The sequence below is a fragment of the Pinus tabuliformis genome, chromosome 4_1 (assembly GCF_031772625.1).
Source record: "Pinus tabuliformis cultivar Carrire ecotype Pingquan chromosome 4_1, CPIR1, whole genome shotgun sequence".
NCBI lineage: Eukaryota > Viridiplantae > Streptophyta > Pinopsida > Pinales > Pinaceae > Pinus > Pinus tabuliformis.
Genome location: NC_142303.1, coordinates 60131090 through 60151517, shown reverse-complemented (window position 1 = coordinate 60151517; position 20428 = coordinate 60131090).

Genomic DNA, 20428 nt, shown 5'->3' with positions numbered 1-20428 from the left:
GGGTTGGATATCTGGAAAACTGGCTTAAGAGAGGTTCATATATGGGAAGTAAATTCTTTTTAGAAGACTTGGGATATTCATTTTTAGTGAAATCTTTTGAAAACAATGAGTAGGAGACATTTGGTGAACTGCTAGGAGATTGTTCATGCAATTCTGGCTTTTCCTTTGGGAATAAATAGGGAAATTTTTCTACTTTCTTGATAGCATGTTGGATATTTATAGGGTGGCTAAAAAGCATAGAAGAAGAAGGAATGTGCTTATCTTTGGGTGCTATGGAAAGGTTTTCAAATTTCTCAGCAAATTCTCCCATAAGATTGTTAGTAGTTTTGAATTCAAAATCTACTTTCTTTTCTATGCTTTCTATTTGAACATAAGATTCTCTAACGAATCCTTTCAAAGCAGAAACAGAATAATTTACATTGTTCAGATTATTATTTACTTCCTTTACAACAACATGTAAGGAATCAAAACAGTCCTTATGGTCCTAGGATTTGATCATATTCATTTCTAACCCTTTAAGAGTAATATTTTCCAATTTATTTGCTCGTTTTCTTTCTATATTCTTTCATGAATGCCCAGTGCAGATTCATCTATGGGGACAAAAGGAATATCTTTTGTTGCATTACTAGACTCACCTAACAATATTCCTTTGAAAGGTGGAAAAGTGGTGGTAGTGTCTATCTTGGTGCCATCATGGCTGGTCCATGAATGTTTTTGTGCAGACGATACCTTTATGTCTGCCACGTGAACTCCAAAATATTTTAGATGACACTCCTTGGCCAGTATACATAGAACAATGGAAGCCAACATGGCAAATTAGAAACACCAAGGTCATGGATGCCAACTTGTAGCCCCACACAAACTTACAACATCTAGTGCTCGAAAGGAAGATCTATCCAAAATCAAACAAGTGGATTCATGACATGATCTACAAAAGATCAATATTAGCAGCTAATTAGCTTGCAGAAGAAGCTTTATATGAAAGCTTCAAAGATATAAGTATAATTTGGACCGAAGGAAGTGATAGGACAAAGGTCTATCATAAAAATTACACTATAAACATGACACGGGACCCAAACCATTTCTCAAAATACATGTGGCCATAGAAAAATCCAGAAATATTATTTCCAAACACCATCTAAAATTTCAAAGGCTATATTAATCTATGGTGGGAACTTTTGTGTCGAGATGAGAAAATAGAAATCCACTCCACCATTTTAAAATTTGGGCCAACATTTGTAAATCAATTGAAAGAAATATTCCTGCATTTTATATACCCATTTGTATCTTAACTCTGAGTAATACTTTTTCTTTATGAGTATGGAGTTGTTTCTGAGTAAAAATCTTCATATTTTGTGAGAGGAGAGGTTTGTCGAAGGTTCACAAAGTGTCTAGGGACGTCCACTCGCTGAGGCAAGGAGGCCATTGAAGAGTATTGATATGTGACGACACAGAGGTTCATGTATCATGACAAAAGAAAGGATATTTTGATCCAGCAAGCTTGAAGAACTTTGAGGAGGAAGCCCCTACTAAAAATTGGTATCATAGCCATAACTTTGGCTCTATCAGGTATTTATTGTTAAAACGTTTTTTTGATAAAATGGATTCAGAAAGAAAATCTGTTTCATTCAGAGAACTTCAATAGGAGCCACAAGTTGACAACTTTAATATGGCAAATCGTTTTCAATCTACATCTTCTAGAGAAGTTAACTCTACAGAATTAGAAATAGTTGAAAGCCAGCCTTCAGCCCGATGGGATTTACCATCTATAAATCCATCCACTGTATATTCAGATCTGTCTGTCTTTCATCTTAAAGTAGTCACTAGAGTAACTGTAAAAGAATGTGTATCTCAAATTCAAGAAAATGCTGAGTCTATTCAGACTATTTCTCTCTTAGACCCGATGAAGCTTCAAGAAGAAGCTAGAAGACATGGAACCCAATATCTACACCTTGGTTGTATAAGAATCGACATAAACGCCCTCACCCACAGAGGGTTAAATACATATGCATTGGCCACTATTAGGGATCTCATAGATAAAAGATATACAGATTCATTAATCAGAGGCATTGTTGCTCCCTTGTCAAATGACCCTGTTTGGTTTGACTGTCATCCAAATTTTTCTGTCTATGTGTTTGATGAATGTATAAAGGATATCCTACAATTGCAAATCAAAACAACTAGTTTTGATATGAAGAGAAAAATAACAAATATTGCAATTCATACTAGAGGGTGTTTTAGACACACAAACACATTGTATCCGATAGTACTACATTCTCCCAGCCAAGAATCCAAATCAAGAACTCTTGTAATTACTGATGCTCATAACCAGAAAATAGAACATCAGACAATCAGATGGGAAGACCTGATTTTTCTTGAAAATTGGGTCATAGATCTCCCTCAGTCACCAAAAATCCAAAATATTACGACTGCACAAATCCAAGAAGGATCTTCTTCAGCTACCCTGTCTTTTCCTCAAAGATCATTTATTTACCATCAAAAAATACAAAAAGCTTGCCATGCCATTCAGCCAAAGTCAAGCCTTGACCTTAGTCAACGTTCTACTTCTACATCTGTATATAATTCATATCCAAATTGTTTACATGCCGCTTTATTTACACTAGCACAAATTTTTCATTTCTCTGATCTCGAAGTTAAATGTCATGGATGTTGTTCAGTAGTCTATTTAAAAAAACTTGCAGATTTAGTCCTCCATAAAAATCATAATCCAGCCACAAGAGAAGCTCCACCAACCACTATTGCTAATTCATGCCCAAATCCCAAATTTTATGACATTCCTTTTCCTCATGAAACCATCATGATGATCCATGAACTTCCTTCTCTAAAAAACGAAGACCCAAGGCTTACTGAAATGTTCAGTAAAATGCGTCCTCCAGGAATGCCTAGATATGGATTGGGATATATTGAACGACTTGACAATCTAATTCCGCAATCCAGATTTGAAAACCATATCCCTAAAGACTACAAAAAGCCTTCTATTCCAAAAATGTATAAGTTATTATCATTAATGGATGGATGTCCAAAATATAAAATTGACCTCGAATGGATGAAAAGAATGTTAAATTTGGATTTATACATTCATCCTACATCAAAATCATTGTATATGAGCACACCAGGTGATGAGAAAAGAAATCTATCTTTACAATGGAAGCAGTATATGGAAGATACATATTCCTGGATTTCTTTTTACAGTTGGAAAGAAATGGAAGAAGGGCAAGAAGTTCACATGGCAGATGCAGAGGTATTTTTTGCACAAAAACATTCATGGACCAGCCATGATGGCACCAAGATAGACACTACCACCACTTTTCCACCTTTCAAAGGAATATTGTTAGGTGAGTCTAGTAATGTAGCAAAAGTTATTCCTTCAGTCCCCAACGATGAATCCACATTGGGCATTGATGAAAGAATACAGAAAGCCATCGAGTAGATAAACTGGACAAATACTACTCTTAAAGGGTTAGAAATGAACATGATAAAATCCCAGGACCATAAGGACTGTTTTGATTCCTTACATGTTGCTGTAAAGGATGTAAATAATAATTTGAACAATGTAAATTATTTTGTTTCTTCTTTGAAAGGATTCGTTAGAGAATCTTATGTTCGAATAGAAATCATAGAAAAGAAAGTAGATTTTGAATTCAAAACTACTAACAATCTTTAGGGAGATTTGGCTGAGAAATTTGAAAACCTTTCCATAGCACCCAAAGATAAGCACATTCCTTATTCTATTCTTTTTAGCCACCCTATAAATATCCAACATGTTTTCAAGCAAGTAGAAAAATTTCCCTATTTATTCCTAAAGGAAGAGGAAAAACCGCATGAACAATCTCCCAGCAGTTCACCAAAAGTTTCCTACTCATTGTTTTCAGAAGCTTTCACTAGAAACGAATATCATGAGTCTTCTGAAAAGCATTTACTTCCAATATATGAGCCCCTCTCAAACCAGTTTTCTAGATATCCAGCCCTGGACCTAGTTGGTAAAGGTAAACTTCTAGAAACTCACACCTTTCAAGCTGGCTTTTACAAAGAATGGAACATTGACAATCTCAACACTGGTCAAATCAGGCAAATGATTGATCAAATGTTTACTGAATATAAACTTATGTGTATGTGGGGAAAAACAAAAGTTGAAGCCTGTAAAACAATCATACAATGTTTTACCGGTACATTACAAAGATGGTGGGATGTTGAATCATCTCCTGCACTTATTATAGAAATGGAAGTAGAAGTAGTTAAGGACGAAGAAGGTGATGTCATCTACAATGAAGATGGTACTCCAAAAAGCAATATGATAGGAGCTCTCACTTCCTTTATTCTTGAGCACTGGTGTGGAGCTATAATTGAGATTGCTAACAAGCATGAGATGGTACTGATGAAACTCAAGTGTAAAAAAATGTCCCAATATGAAGACTTTCATCGTGACTGGACACAACGAAGTTATGAAGTAAAATAAAGCCAAAATTCATTATGGAAGCAGGTCTATCTTGTTGATCTACCTTCTAAATTTGTTGAGTATATCCAAAGGCAAGAATTCTTCTAGAATCCTTTTGAAGCATACTCGAAGTTAAATGTCCTGGATGTTGTTCAGTAGTCTGCTTAAAAACACTTGCAGATTTAGTCCTCCATAAAAATCATAATCCAACCACAGGAGAATCTCCACCAACAACTATTGCCAATTCATGCCCAAATCCCATATGTTTTGACATTCCTTTTCCTCATGACACCATCATGATGATCCATGAACTTCCTTCTTTGGAAAATGAAGACCCAAGGTTTACTGAAATGTTCAGTAAAATGCGTCCTCCAAGAATGCCTAAATATGGATTGGTATATATTGAACAACTTGACAGTCTAATTCGACAATCCAGATTTGAAAACCATATCCTTGAAGACTGCAAAAAGCCTTCTATTGCAGAAATGTATAAATTATTCGCATTAATGGATGGATGTCCAAAATATAAAATTGACCTTGAATGGATGAAAAGAATGTTAAATTAGGATTTATACACTCATCCTACATTAAAAGCATTTGATATGAGCACACCAGGTGCTGAGAAAAGAAATCTATCTTTACAATGGAAGCTATATATGGAAGATACCTATTCTTGGATTTCTTTTTATAGTTTGAAAGAAATGGAAGAAGGGAAATAAGTTCACATGGCAGACGCAGAGGTATCTTCTGCACAAAAACATTCATCGACCAGCCATGATGGCACCAAGATAGACACTACCACCACTTTTCCACCTTTGAAAGGAATATTGTTAGTTGAGTCTAGTAATGCAGCAAAAGCTATTCCTTTAGTCCCCACAGATGAATCCGCATTGGGAATTGATGAAAGAACACAGAAAGCCAATGAGCAGATAAATTGGACAAATACTACTCTTAAAGGGTTAGAAATGAATATGATCAAATCCGAGGACAATAAGGACTGTTTTGATTCCTTACATGTTGTTGTAAAGGATGTAAATAATAATCTGAACAATGTAAATTATTCTTTTTCTGCTTTGAAAGGATTCGTTAGATAATCTTATGTTCGAATAGAAAGCATAGGAAAGAAAGTAGATTTTGAATTCAAAACTACTAACAGCCTTATGGGAGAATTGGCTGAGAAATTTGAAAAACTTTCCATAGCACCCAAAGATAAATGCATTCCTTCTTCTATGCTTTTTAGCCACCCTGTAAATATCCAACATAATGTCAAGCAAGTACAAAAATTTCCCTATTTATTCCCAAAGGAAACGCCAGAACTGCATGAACAATCTCCCAGCAGTTCACTAAAATTCTCCTACTCATTGTCTTAGGAAGCTTTCACTAAAAACAAATATCCTAAGTCTTCTGAAAAACATTTACTTCCCATCTATGAGCCCCTCTCAAGCCAGTTTTCCAGATATCTAGCCCCTGACCTAGTTGGTAAGGGTAAACTTATAGAAACTCACACCTTTCAAACTAGCTCTTATAAAGAATGGAACATTGGCAATCTCAGCATTGGTCAAATCAGGAAAATGATTGATCAAATGTTTACTGAATATAAACTTATGTGTATGCGGGGCAAAATAGAAGTTGAAGCCTGTAAAACAATCATACAATGTTTTACCGGTACATTGCAAAGATGGTGGGATGTTGAATCATCTCCTGCACTTATTACAGAAATGGAAGCAGAAGTAGTTAAGGACAAAGAAGGTGATGTCAGCTACAATGAAGATGGTACTCCACAAAGAAATATGATAGGAGCCCTCACTTCCTTTATTCTTGAGCACTGGTGTGGAGCTACAATTGAGATTGCTAATAAGCATGAGATGGTACTGATGAACCTCAAGTGTAAAAAAATGTCCCAATATGAAGACTTTCATCATGACTAGACACAACGAATTTATGAAGTAAAAGAAAGCCAAAATGCATTATGGAAGCAGGTCTATCTTGTTGCTTTACCTTCTAAATTCATTGAGTATATCCAGAGGCAAGAAGTCTTCCAGAATTCTTTTGAAGCATACACTTGGGGTGAAATTTATTGCAATATCACCAAAGCACTGGTAGGACTTTGCACCAGCATGAGGGTGAACAAATCAATGCAAAAGTTGTCAAGGTTGCCAGACAACAAATCAATTTGCAGTAAGTATGTGCTTACAATTGATGATCCAATTGTCCAGAGAAGAAAGAGTAAGAAAAGCATCAAAAATGCCCAGAGGCAGCCTACAAAAGATTCAAAGGTCCATGCTTACAGAACAAATTGGCACAAGAAAGGATCTTACAGATATGTCCCTAAAACTCCTTATTATGAGCCAAAAGTTATCCATCTTAAAACACAAAGACATGATGAGATATTTTGTTGGTTATGTGGCCAAAAGGGACATACAACAAATAAGTGTCCTAAAGGTGAAGAATCTAAAATGAACAGAGGAAAGAAATCACAAGAAGCTGCCTCACGAAGATCCCAGAGAGAGACAAGAAGACATCCTAGAATCACCTTCAAAGAAGAAGTGCATTTAATGAAAAATGACTGCTGTAGCACTTCAGAAACAACAAGCACTACTTCCTATAATTTTGATTCCAGCATTGAGCATGTAAATATACAACAATGTGAATGTACAGAATCTGAAGATTGAAATTGCAATAATTCAGAGTCAGAATCAATCCTCGGTTCAAAAGAAGAGATCGAACACAGGTCAAATAAGGAAATATAAAAAAATTGTATGGCACACACCATTGAAGACGATGAGTCAAAGGTTCTGTCCAGCATCAAAATGTTGGCAGAAGAAGAAATGAAAGAAAAGTTGCTAGAAGCTTTTCTACAAACAATGCACAAAGAACATGGCAATAATAGTTCAAAGAATAATCAGGCTAAAGCCCTATTTGTAGATGCTTCCTATGAAAAGAACACCAGATCTTTTCAAAGAAACAAGGAGCATACTAAGCCAATGTCCTTAACCTTGGGATAAGTCAGCACGGAAATATACCATCTCAAAAAAAGAAGTCGCTGGCCTGAAAACACAAATCTCTCATATAGAAAACAAGAAGGATCCTATTAAGAATTATACTGTAGAGATCTATGAAGATAAATCCTATTCTGGAATGGGATTTGGAGAAATGAAAATAATGACAATCCAATATCAACAGCATCATGTATTGTTGACCATTGATATCCAAGGAGACAAGTTCACTTTGAGAACATTGATTGATTTAGGCATGGATATCAATGTTATTAACAAAAAGATTGTCCCAACTAAATACTGGAAGGTCGCTCCTCGACAAGTAACTAGAATTGGAACACAGACTTTCAGGTATGAAGTTCCTATTGCCACCATTTGTTTCGAAAAATATTATATGAAGTTAAAATTTGCAGTTACAGGAGAAATTCCCATAGACTGCATATTGGGAAATGTGTTTCTAGCAGCAATTGAATCCCATGGGTCAGCCAGATTTCCTGATGGCAAAGCAGGATTTTTCATTTCAGTACCAAATCATAAAGGATTTCTAGAAACACTAACCTTACCATATATTTCTACTCGCAGAATTTCCACAATGGTACAAACAATGCAGGAAGTAGAATTGTCAAAGAAAAAGATTGAAGAATTGAAAGACTTTAAATCTTCAATCAGAATCAAAGAACAACTCCAACTTCCCTGAATCATACAAAAAATAGCAAAATTAAGAAAGCAACTGGAAACTGAGTGGTGTTTAATTACCCATCAAACTTGTGATTTCAAATAACTCCTAACAGATTTTAAAAAATATACCAAAAAGACTTTCAAACAATCACACTCAATAACAACTCACATGCTTGTCGCGTTTATGGATACAGCGGGATGTTATTTATGACACGATTGCAACTCGAGAAGCGTCAAGTTCATAATGAAATGACCCTCAACACATTGGACAATGACTTCCATAAATAAATAAATATATTATTAACACCACTACCTCCACTTGTGACAGAGTTTTATTAATTTTTAATTGGAGGTGGTAAGCCATTCAACAACGGAGATTATATTAAATTGTCATCGACCGTTCTAACCTTTATGACGCCACTAAAACGCGGAGATTGTATTATTTTATGATGAACCGTTTATGGCATATTTTATTTGCGTGTGTTTATCTCTCTACCACACATATTCCACGTTGACTGTCCACAAATAAGAACATAAATCCACAACTGAAAAGTCAAACATGTATAGGTATTTGCCAAATCTATAACTAGATGTGTGTAGTATTCCATTCAAATGTCAAACGTGCAGAGGCATATGGGGGCCTATACTATTCATGCACATGTTTGCATCTTCCATGAAGCCAAAACAAAATCATTAAGTAATAGGTGTTTCAAGTGGCTAAGTGGGCATGCACTCGTTCCATTTAAATGTGGGAAATTGGAAAAAAATATTAATCAATAGGTCTTCATGTGTTGTTTGGATGGTAATACATTTTATATAGGATTGGAAATAGAAAAATATCTTTTTGATAAGAACTTTTTTTTATGATTACAAGTTGGATGTTTGATTTCAACTTCTTTATGGCTAATTGCAAGCTAATGAAAAACTGTCAAGGAAATCTGGATTGATAGGAAGTTTCATTGTTTTCTTTATGGTAATTAATTATTTAAGTTAGGTTGTTTTTTTGTTTTATAAAGTTATTGAGGTATATTTTAAGTTGTTTTGGAAGTTTTATAGAAGTTAAATGAAATTGGTAAAGTTTGGATTTTAAAAATATATATTTTTTTCATTTTTTTAACATTTATTTTTTGATAAATTATAGTATTTGAAATTTATTTCATTAATATAGTAAAAATTATATATCAATTTAATCTTATATTCCCAAAGAATTTGACATTTTATACATCGACAAATAAGGAGATTGAGCATAAATACAACTTCACAATATGGTAAAAAACACAAAATATTAAGACCCTTCTAATCAATACTGAAGAGTACAACAAACTACCCATTTTCGAAATGATATAAACGCCATATTTCCCCACAAACTAGACACCCGAGAGGAGCGAAACAACAAGGCACAAGTAACCACAAGTATGTGCAAAGCCGCAAGAGAAGAATGCACTGGAAACGCTTCTCATAGCAGCCACAAGTTAAGCCATTCTTGTGATAAGCTCTTTAATAAGATGGTCATCAACATGCTCATATATCCAGAGAGAACAATACCAAAGAGTGACCCGATATTGAAAAAGGTATTATAGACTATGTGTGAAGTTGCCTATGTTACTTTATGCAATGGGTCGAAAAGATTGTGAATAACATAAACACTTAAAACAATTAGAAAACACATTCAAGCCATCAACACAATCAAATTTAATAAAGGAGTTCACTACACTGCCTGGCTACTTCTCTTGGTCCTTTTGCTTCCAGTATTGACCTCTCTATTATGTCTTCAAATTGTTGTTACATGTGTGAGCTTAGAAACAGAGTCTCCAACACAAAAATGGATCTCACCACTGTGTTGAGCTCAAGTTTTCAAGTCAAAATGAGTATAGACTCAACCGTACTTGGCCACCATGACCTCCAGACCCCCTGGAACGGTTCACAACACCACTCTATCAACTTTTTCTGTGTTATGGTATTATATACCACATATAGTTACAAACTGCGATAATCGTGAAATAATATGATTACATTAAAAATAGAGGATAAACCAAAGGACTGGCGGGCGTGGAGTTGACCCCGACTGTTCGGCCTTTTCCCGGCACAGATCTCGATACCATACGATCCGACAGCTATCACGTCTCGCTCGTCAACTAATCCGGACCACCTGCACCATTGATATATATATATATATATATATATATATATAATGTTAATGATTTATGTGTTTTATTGTTTAATTGATATAGCTATGTTTTTCTTAAATAAATACTAAATAGGATCAAGATCTTTATGATGGATCTTTCTTAGGCATCTAAAACACATTGAATTTCTTTTTAATTTCAACGATGGGAAGGATTATGATCTTTTTCTTGTAAAAAAAGTACCACTAATCATGGTAAACCTTTATTAATTTACCATTAAATTGTAATAAACAATAAATGCTATTGTGGTCAAGTCATGTTAGTGTGACTAGATTTCAAGGGTTTCATTCTGCAAGGTGGCCAATGTTTGAAACTTATGAGAGTCGAGAGGAGACACCAAAAAAATCCAACTTTGTTAAGGGTTGGTTTGGGCCAAGCCAAGTGGGATCACTCAACAATTTTGATGACTTAGATGCCCCTGGGTTGTTGTTTCCTTGATCGCAAGCTAGTCCTCAAGTCATGGACACACTAACAAAAAAAAAAACAGCAAGTGTTGTCGTGTCTCAAGGAGAATGGGGAAAAAGAGCTTACACTTGTACATGCACATGTAAAAATAGTTATGGTCAATTTCCACTAATTTACCATTAGACCACAACCCAATCAATAAAAAAAGTAGTTAGCTTGTCCATTTTTTCCAAGTAGTTGTTCTTGAAGAAAACCCCCAATCACTTCCCCTGTTTTCAAGGATGGTACCCAAGGTAAACCCTAGATTCATCAAGACACAAATCCATGTCACCAACATTAATCAAATTACCCTAGATTCTTCAGGGTAGAAAGCCAAGTCAATAGCAATGATCAAATTGCCCTCTATTCTTCGTGACAAAAAGCTAGCTCAACAACAATGATCAAATTTGTTATAACAATATACACATTATGATCCCAACATGTCACTTATAGGAATAGAGTTTGGGTGGGATTGACAACATGTTAGACATTGGATAAACCAACGCTCCTTGTGTGTTTCATGACATGGACTAACTACCTCTCGTGGATGCTTATCTCTGGCGATGTGATCATTGACTAACATCTGCGGGTTTTGGTCTAACAAAAATCTTGATTCCCAACAAGTGGTATCAGAGTGTAGGTCACGAGTTCATTACACACCCGACTCGTGTTGGGGGGGAGATTGTTGGACATTGGATAAACCAACACTCCCCGTGTTTTTCGCGGCGTGGACTAACTGACTCTCATGGATCCTTATCTTCGGCAATGCTATTGTTGACTAACACCTGTGGGTTTTGGTCTAATGACAATCGTGATTCCCAACATAACATTCCAACCCATGAACACTTAGGTTAGACCCAATTGATTAACTCATCTTAAGTTTACACAAGACAAATTGTGGTTAAATTTCACTAATTTACTACTAAAATACAACCTAATTGACATAAGAGGTTGTCGACAAGCACTAAGAGAATGTTGAATTTGACTAGTTCTAGGTTCATAACATGTACAAACAAGGCTAGTTATGTTAAATTTCCTTTAATTTACCACTCAACTACAATCCAAGCCTTAAAATAATTTAATGACATAGCCCAAGGAGAACAGGGAGTAGGCTTAGGCCAGTAATATGTATGCACAAATCATAATCATTATTGTCATAAGTTCAACCCCTACATCTAGGGGTGCCCTTGCATGGGTAACTCAAGGTGTTAAAGGAAACTTATGAAAACAATTTGGTTATTAGCATTCATGAAATCCCATCATAACAATATGCCATTGAAATAATAAGACTTGTAATTGTCATTATTGTCGAAATATAATAAGGCTTGTAATTGTCATTATTGTCGAAAATATAACTTATTAGACTTGATTTTCCTTTGTTGACCAAATAATTTAACGCACTTACAACAAATCAAATTGATTTGAATAAACATTAAAAAATTATTCCTATAAGTTGACTTCTTACTTCTAATTCAAATAAAACTCTGGAAAATTTCCACCACTTACCTAACTTATGTATAAAGCAATAGCATTGACATTTAAAATCACAAGGAATATGCACACGAATGTGATTACGTAATTTCATGGAACACCGCGTAAGAAGAGTGGCCACGTCATCTTACGCGCAAAAGCCAGTCACCCTCCAGCCAGGCCACTCCTCACCCGACGAAGGCCTGCATTTCGAACCCTTCTTCCTCTCTGTAAAAGTCCATGTCAAAGTGGACGTGCTCACACGTTTGGTCTGGACGGTCAACATAGCCAGCTGGCATCTAATGCCCCGAAAAAATCATATGAAGGATCCATTGTTTCTCATTCAAAACAGATTCCGGAAGAGCGAGTCCGGAGCGGGTGACCTCATACTCATACATTCGCTGATCATATATTCACTGTATATCCATCAATCTCATATATTTTCTTCATCATATGTTCACTGTATATCCATCAATCTCATACATTTTCTTGGATTTCTTTTTATAGTTGGAAAGAAATGGAAGAAGGGAAATAAGTTCACATGGCAGACATAGAGGTATCTTCTGCACAAAAACATTCATCGACAAGCCATGATGGCACCAAGATAGACACTACCACCACTTTTCCTCCTTTGAAAGGAATATTGTTAGTTGAGTCTAGTAATGCAGCAAAAACTATTCCTTTGGTCCCCACAGATGAATCCGCACTGGGAATTGATGAAAGAATACAGAAAGCCAATGAGTAGATAAATTGGACAAATACTACTCTTAAAGGGTTAGAAATGAATATGATCAAATCCCAGGACCATAAGGACTATTTTGATTCCTTACATGTTGTTGTAAAGGATGTAAATAATAATCTGAACAATGTAAATTATTCTGTTTCTACTTTGAAAGGATTCGTTAGAGAATCTTCTGTTCGAATAGAAAGCATAGAAAAGAAAGTAGATTTTGAATTCAAAACTACTAACAGTCTTATGGGAGAATTGGCTGAGAAATTTGAAAACCTTTCCATAGCACCCAAAGATAAGTGCATTCCTTCTTCTATGCTTTTTAGCCACCCTATAAATATCCAACATGTTGTCAAGCAAGTAGAAAAATTTCCCTATTTATTCCCAAAGGAAAAGCCAAAACTGCATGAACAATCTCCCAGCAGTTCACCAAAAGTCTCCTACTCATTGTTTTCAGAAGCTTTCACTAAAAACGAATATCCTGAGTCTTCTGAAAAGCATTTACTTCCCATCTATGAGCCCCTCTCAAGCCAGTTTTCCAGATATCTAGCCCCTGACCTAGTTGGTAAGGGTAAACTTACAGAAACTCACACCTTTCAAACTGGGTCTTACAAAGAATGGAACATTGACAATATCAGCATTGGTCAAATCAGTAAAATTATTGATCAAATGTTTACTTAATATAAACTTATGTGTATGCGGGGAAAAATAGAAGTTGAAGCTTTGTAAACAATCATACAATGTTTTACCGGTACATTGCAAAGATGGTGGGATGTTGAATCATCTCCTGCACTTATTACAGAAATGGAAGCAGAGGTAGTTAAGGATGAAGAAAGTGATGTCATCTACAATGAAGATGGTACTCCACAAAGCAATATGATAGGAGCCCTCACTTCCTTCATTCTTGAGCACTGGTGTGGAGCTACAATTGAGATTGCTAACAAGCATGAGATGGTACTGATGAACCTCAAGTGTAAAAAAATGTCCCAATATGAAGACTTTCATCGTGACTAGACACAACGAATTTATGAAGTAAAAGAAAGCCAAAATGCATTATGGAAGCAGGTCTATCTTGCTGCTCTACCTTCTAAATTCGTTGAGTATATCCAGAGGCAAGAAGTCTTCCAGAATTCTTTTGAAGCATACACTTGGGGTGAAATTTATTCCAACATCACCAAAGCACTGGTAGGACTTTGCACCAGCATGAGGGTGAACAAATCAATGCAAAAGCTGTCAAGACTACCAGACAACAAATCAATTTGCAGTAAGTATGGGCTTGCAATTGATGATCCAATTGTTTAGAGAAGAAAGAGTAAGAAAAGCAGCAAAAAGGCCCAGAGGCAGCCTACAAAAAATTCAAAGGTCCGTGCTTACAGAACAAACTAGCACAAGAAGGATCTTACAGATATGTCCCTAAAACTCCTTATTATGAGCCAAAAGTTATCCATCTTAAAGCACAAAGACATGATGGAATGTTATGTTGGTTATGTGGCCAAAAGGGACATACAACAAATAAGTGTCCTAAAGGTAAAGAATCTAAAATGAACAGAGGAAAGAAATCACAAGAAGCTGCCTCACAAAGATCCCAGAGAGAGACAAGAAGACATCCTGGAATCACCTTCAAAGAAGAAGTGCATTTAATGAAAAATGACTGCTACAGCACTTCAGAAACAACAAGCACTACTTCCTATAATTCTGATTCCAGCATTGAGCATGTAAATATACAACAATGTGAATGTACAAAATCTGAAGATTGAAATTGCAATAATTCAGAGTCAGAATCAATCCTCAGTTCAGAATAAGAGATCGAACACAGGTCAAACAAGGAAAAAGAAAAACTCTGTATGGCACACACCATTGAAGATGATAAGTCAAAGGTTTTGTCCAGCATCAAAATGTTAGCAGAAGAAGAAATGAAAGAAAAGTTGCTAGAAGCTTTTCTACAAATAATGCACTAAGAACAGGGCAACAATAGTTCAAAGAATAATCAGGCTAAAGCCCTATTTGTAGATGCTTCCTATGAAAAGAACACCAGATCTTTTCAAAGAAACAAGGAGCATACCAAGCCAATGTCCTTAACCTTGGGATAAGTCAGCACGGAAATATACCATCTCAAAAACAGATGTCGCTGGCCTAAAAACACAGATCTCTCAGATAGAAAACAAGAAGGATTCTATTAAGAATTATACTGTAGAGATCTATGAAGATAAATCCTATTCTGGAATGGGATTTGGAGAAATGAAAATAATGACAATCCAATATCAGCAACATCATGTATTGTTGACCATTGATATCGAAGGAGACAAGTTCACTTTGAGAACATTGATTGATTTAGGTGTGGATATCAATGTTATTAACAAAAATATTGTCCCAACTAAATACTGGAAGGTCGCTCCTCGACAAGTAACTAGAATTGGAACTCAGAGTTTCAGGTATGAAGTTCCTATTGCCACCATTTGTTTCGAAAAATATTATATGAAGTTAAAATTTGCAGTTACAGGAGAAATTCCCATAGACTGCATATTGGGAAATGTGTTTCTAGCAGCAATTGAATCCCATGGGTCAGCCAGATTTCCTGATGGCAAAGCAGGATTTTTCATTTCAGTACCAAATCATAAAGGATTTCTAGAAACACTAACCTTACCATATATTTCTACTCCCAGAATTTCCACAATGGTACAAACAATGCAGGAAGTAGAACTGTCAAAGAAAAAGATTGAAGAATTGAAAGACTTTAAATCTTCAATCAGAATCAAAGAACAACTCCAACTTCCATGAATCATACAAAAAATAACAAAATTAAGAAAGCAACTGGAAACTGAGTGGTGTTTAATTACCCATCAAACTTGTGATTTCAAATAATTCCTACCAGATTTTAAAAAATATACCAAAAAGACTTTCAAACAATCGCACTTAATAACAACTCACATGTTAATGCTCTTCGTCTTCTTACGCTTGTCGCGTTTATGAATACAAGGGGATGTTATTTATGACACGATTGCAACTCGAGAAGCATCACTTTCATAATGAAATGACCCTCAACACTTACATTGGACAATGACTTCCATGAATAAATATTATTATTAACACCACTACCTCCACTTATGACAGAAAGTTTTATTAATTTTTAATTGGAGGTGGTAAGCCATTCAACAACGGAGATTATATTAAATTGTCATCGACCGTTCTACCCTTTATGACGCCACCAAAACACGGAGATTGTATTATTTTATTTCATGATGAACCGTTTATGGCGTATTTTGTTTGCGTGTGTTTGTCTCTATCACACACATCTACGATGCATGTTTATCTCTACCACACATATTCCACGTTGACTGTCCACAAATAAGAACATAAATCCACAATTGAAAAGTCAAACATGTATAGGTATTTGCCAAATCTATAACGGCTATTCCTAAATCCAACACTATAGAAAATTTATTACGCGTCGGAGATAAGCAGATATAACACACGCCCGAATGACTATAAGAAAAAAAAAACGGCGTGTTACAAGGGGTTATCTCCGACACATGTCAAGCACAATAAATTTTCTATAATGTTAGATTTAGGAATAGCCAATCTATAACTAGATGTGTGTAGCACTCCATGAAAATGTCAAACGTGCAGAGGCATTTGGGGGCATATACTATTCATGCACATGTTTGCATCTTCCATGAAGCCAAAACAAAATCATTAAGTAATAGGTGTTTCAAGTGGCTTAGTGGGCATGCACTCGTTCCATTTAAATGTGGGAAATTGGGAAAAAAATATTAATCAATAGGTCTTCATGTGTTGTTTGGATGGTAATACATTTTATATATGGTTGGAAATAGAAAAATATCTTTTTGATAAGAACTATTTTTTTTAATGATTACAAATTGGATGTTTGATTTCAACTTCTTTATGGCTAATTGCAAGCGAATGAAAAACTGTTATGGAAATCTGGATTGATAGGAAGTTTCATAAATTTTCTTTATTGTAATTAATTATTTAAGTTAGGCTGTTTTTTTTGTTTTATAAAGTTATTGAGGTATATTTTAAGTTGTTTTGGAAGTTTTATAGAAGTTAAATGAAATTTGTAAAGTTTGGATTTTAAAAATATATATTTTTTCATTTTTTTAACACTTATTTTTTGATAAATTATAGTATTTGAAATTCATTTCATTAATATAGTAAAAATTATATATCAATTTAATCTTATTATCACAAAGAATTTGACATTTTATACATCGACAAATAAGGAGATTGAGCATAAATACAACTTCACAATATGGTAAGAAACACAAAATATTAAGACCCTTCTAATCAAAACTGAAGAGTACAACAAACTACCCATTTTCAAAATGATATAAACACCATATTTCCCCACAAACTAGACACCCGAGAGGAGCGAAACAACAAGGCACAAGTAACCACAAGTATGTGCAAAGCCGCAAGAGAAGAATGCACCGGAAACGCTTCTCATAGCAACCACAAGTTAAGCCATTCTTGTGATAAGCTCTTTAATAAGATGGTCATCAACATGCTCATATATCCAAAGAGACCAATACCAAAGAGTGACCCGATATTGAAAAAGGTATTATAGACTATGTGTGAAGTTGCCTATGTTACTTTATGCAACAGATCGAAAAGATTGTGAATAACATAAACACTTAAAACAATTAGAAAACACATTCAAACCATCAACACAATCAAATTTAATAAAGGAGTTCACCAGACTGCCTGGCTACGTCTCTTGGTCCTTTTGCTTCCAGTACTGACCTCTCTATTATGTCTTCAAATTGTTGTTACATGTGTGAGCTCAGAAACAGAGTCTCCAACACGAAAATGGATCTCACCACTGTGTTGAGCTCGAGTTTTCAAGTCAAAATGAGTATACACTCGACCGTACTTGGCCACCATGACCTCCAGACCCCCTAGAACAGTTCACAACACCACTCTATCAACTTTTTCTGTGTTATGGTATTAATATACCACATATAGTTACAAACTGCGATAATCGTGAAATAATATGATTACATTATTAGGTAACAGTTAGGCCGGCGATCCTCCTGCGGCCTTCTGCGGCGATCCTCCTGCGGCCTTCTGCGGCGATCCTCCTGCGGCCTTCTGCGGCGATCCTCTGCGATCCTTCTGCGGCTTCGGTGTTACTTCTGCGGCTTGCGGTTCCACAGTTGAGTCGATTCCAATTTCCTTTAGATAAATCTTGTCAAATGGTCGAGCTATCGAGTGATGGTCGGATCAGTATGCACCCGATGCCCTGCGCTGTCGACGCTGCGGGTGCTGGGTGAGCCTCGTCGCTTCTGTTGCTAGCGCACTGGTAAACCAAATTCCGAGCACCGATTGCTGAACGAATCTGCGGGCCTCGTGGTATAGATCTTTTGCTGCGTATAGATCTTCGGATCTTCAAATCTTCGGTGGTATAGATCTTTTGCTGCGTATCTCTTCAGATTTTCGGTGATATAGATCTCCCTGAGCTGCGTATCTCAGCTTAGTTTCGGTGGTATAGATCTTTTGCTTCGGTGATATAGATCTCCCTGAGCTGCGGCGTTCATTGAGTGGGACGTTCGTATCTCTTCAGATCTGCGGTTTGGCTTTCGATCTGGTGCAGATCTGCGTAAAATATGGCTCCGAGCTTCGCAAAAATAACTGGTGGCTCATCCGCCTCTGGAGGGCAATCTCCTGCCCATATCGTGAGTGAAGCCCCAGCTCCCACTATCCAAGTGGTCCAGGACTCACTCGATGAAGCTTTGAAGTTCTCTGAAAGTGCCCTAATTTGTCGGTTCAATGGTTTTTGGCCTCGGCTGATAGCACTCCACAATTGGATCTCGGAGGTATGGAAGCCTATCATTTCTGATGAAATTAATATCTACCCCTGTGCTAGAGGTTTCTTTATAGTAGATTTTGAAAATCCTGAAAGCAGACAATGTATTCTAGATTCCGGCCCTTGGTTTTGGGAAAAATCAGGCCTATTCATGAAGCCATGGAACCCATCATTCGATCCCTCTACAGCAGTGATAACCTCAGCACCAGTTTGGGTGAGATTGCCAAGCCTACCCTTGCATCTCTGGAATCTCTCATCGCTAAAAGCCATCAGAAACACAATTGGGAAATTTTACTGCAGGTGCCCAGAAACAGAGGAATATGCCAGAACCACCTATGCACGCATATGTGTGGAAATGGATTTCAGCGCCGGATTCCCAGCTGAAATAAACCTAACAAGTAAAGACTATGTGTGGAACCAGAAGCTTGATTATGAAAGTGTCCTCTTCAGATGTCGATCGTGCTTTGAGACGGGGCATCTAGCCAAAAATTGCCCAAAAGCCTCTGAGAAAAATTTTGCTAGAAAAACCACCACAAATCTACATGGTGGGAAGGAGCACAAAAAGAACACTACACTGTCATCAAATAAGACTATTCTAGAGAAAAATCTGAGTCACAAGAAATCAAGGAAGAAGGAAACAACTCTCAAAGCAAGCAAGGAGAAAGCCCGCCCCAACAAATCAACAGTTATGAAGATTTGAATACCGCAGAAAATAAATCTTCATTTAACAGCAAAGCAGATCTCCTAAACCAAACTTCTCCGACTATAGATCGCGAAGCTAAGACACCAATGTCCCAAGAACCAGAAGAGATGAAGGAGATGAAAGAAAAAGGAAGTTGGAAAACCATAGAGAAAAGAAAGAAAGCTACAACACCAATCTCGCCAAGAAAGACGAGGAGCCAGACAAGTAAAAATTAAGAAAATTGTAGGTCCGATAGACCAATTTGGTCTCAGTGGACGTTAACCACCACCATCATCATCATCATTAAAAATAGAGGATAAATCAAAGGATCGACGGGCGTGGAGTTGACCCCGACCGTCCGACCTTTTCCCGGCGCAAATCCCAATACTATACGATCCGACGGCTATCACGTCTCACTCGTCAACTAATCCGGACCACCTGCACCATTGATCTATCCTGCTTAATCCGACGGTTGTCGTGCAATCTCACGCTCCAACTAGCACGTTGGTTAATTCTTCGAAAGCACGTGATAAAGGCGGTTTCGGGCTGCTACGTGTTGACCGTTGAGTGGAATCATGAAGATTTCTAAAAAACCGTTTCTTGCCTTGAAGGCATGTGATAAACCACTTAACACTTCCCTGCCAGAACTCAAAGGAGTTTAACTTCTTTTGCATAATTTCATCCCGTCCGTTTTCCAGGATAACTTGCTTACATGTTTCGACGCGATATGCGTCGATCTCCACTTTTGTTCGTTGATCCCATCGCCCATGGTATGAACCAATTGTAGACTGCCACATCACCTTCTGCGTTGACATCATCAAGAATCTGTGACTCTTTCCCGGGTTGCCACATGTCCTGCTGACGTAGGCATTGACCTTTTGGCCGAAATATTTAATTGGCTCTAATTTCTTCATCCGAACTCGGATTTACACACTGTTTGCACCACTGGCTTCGTATTAACG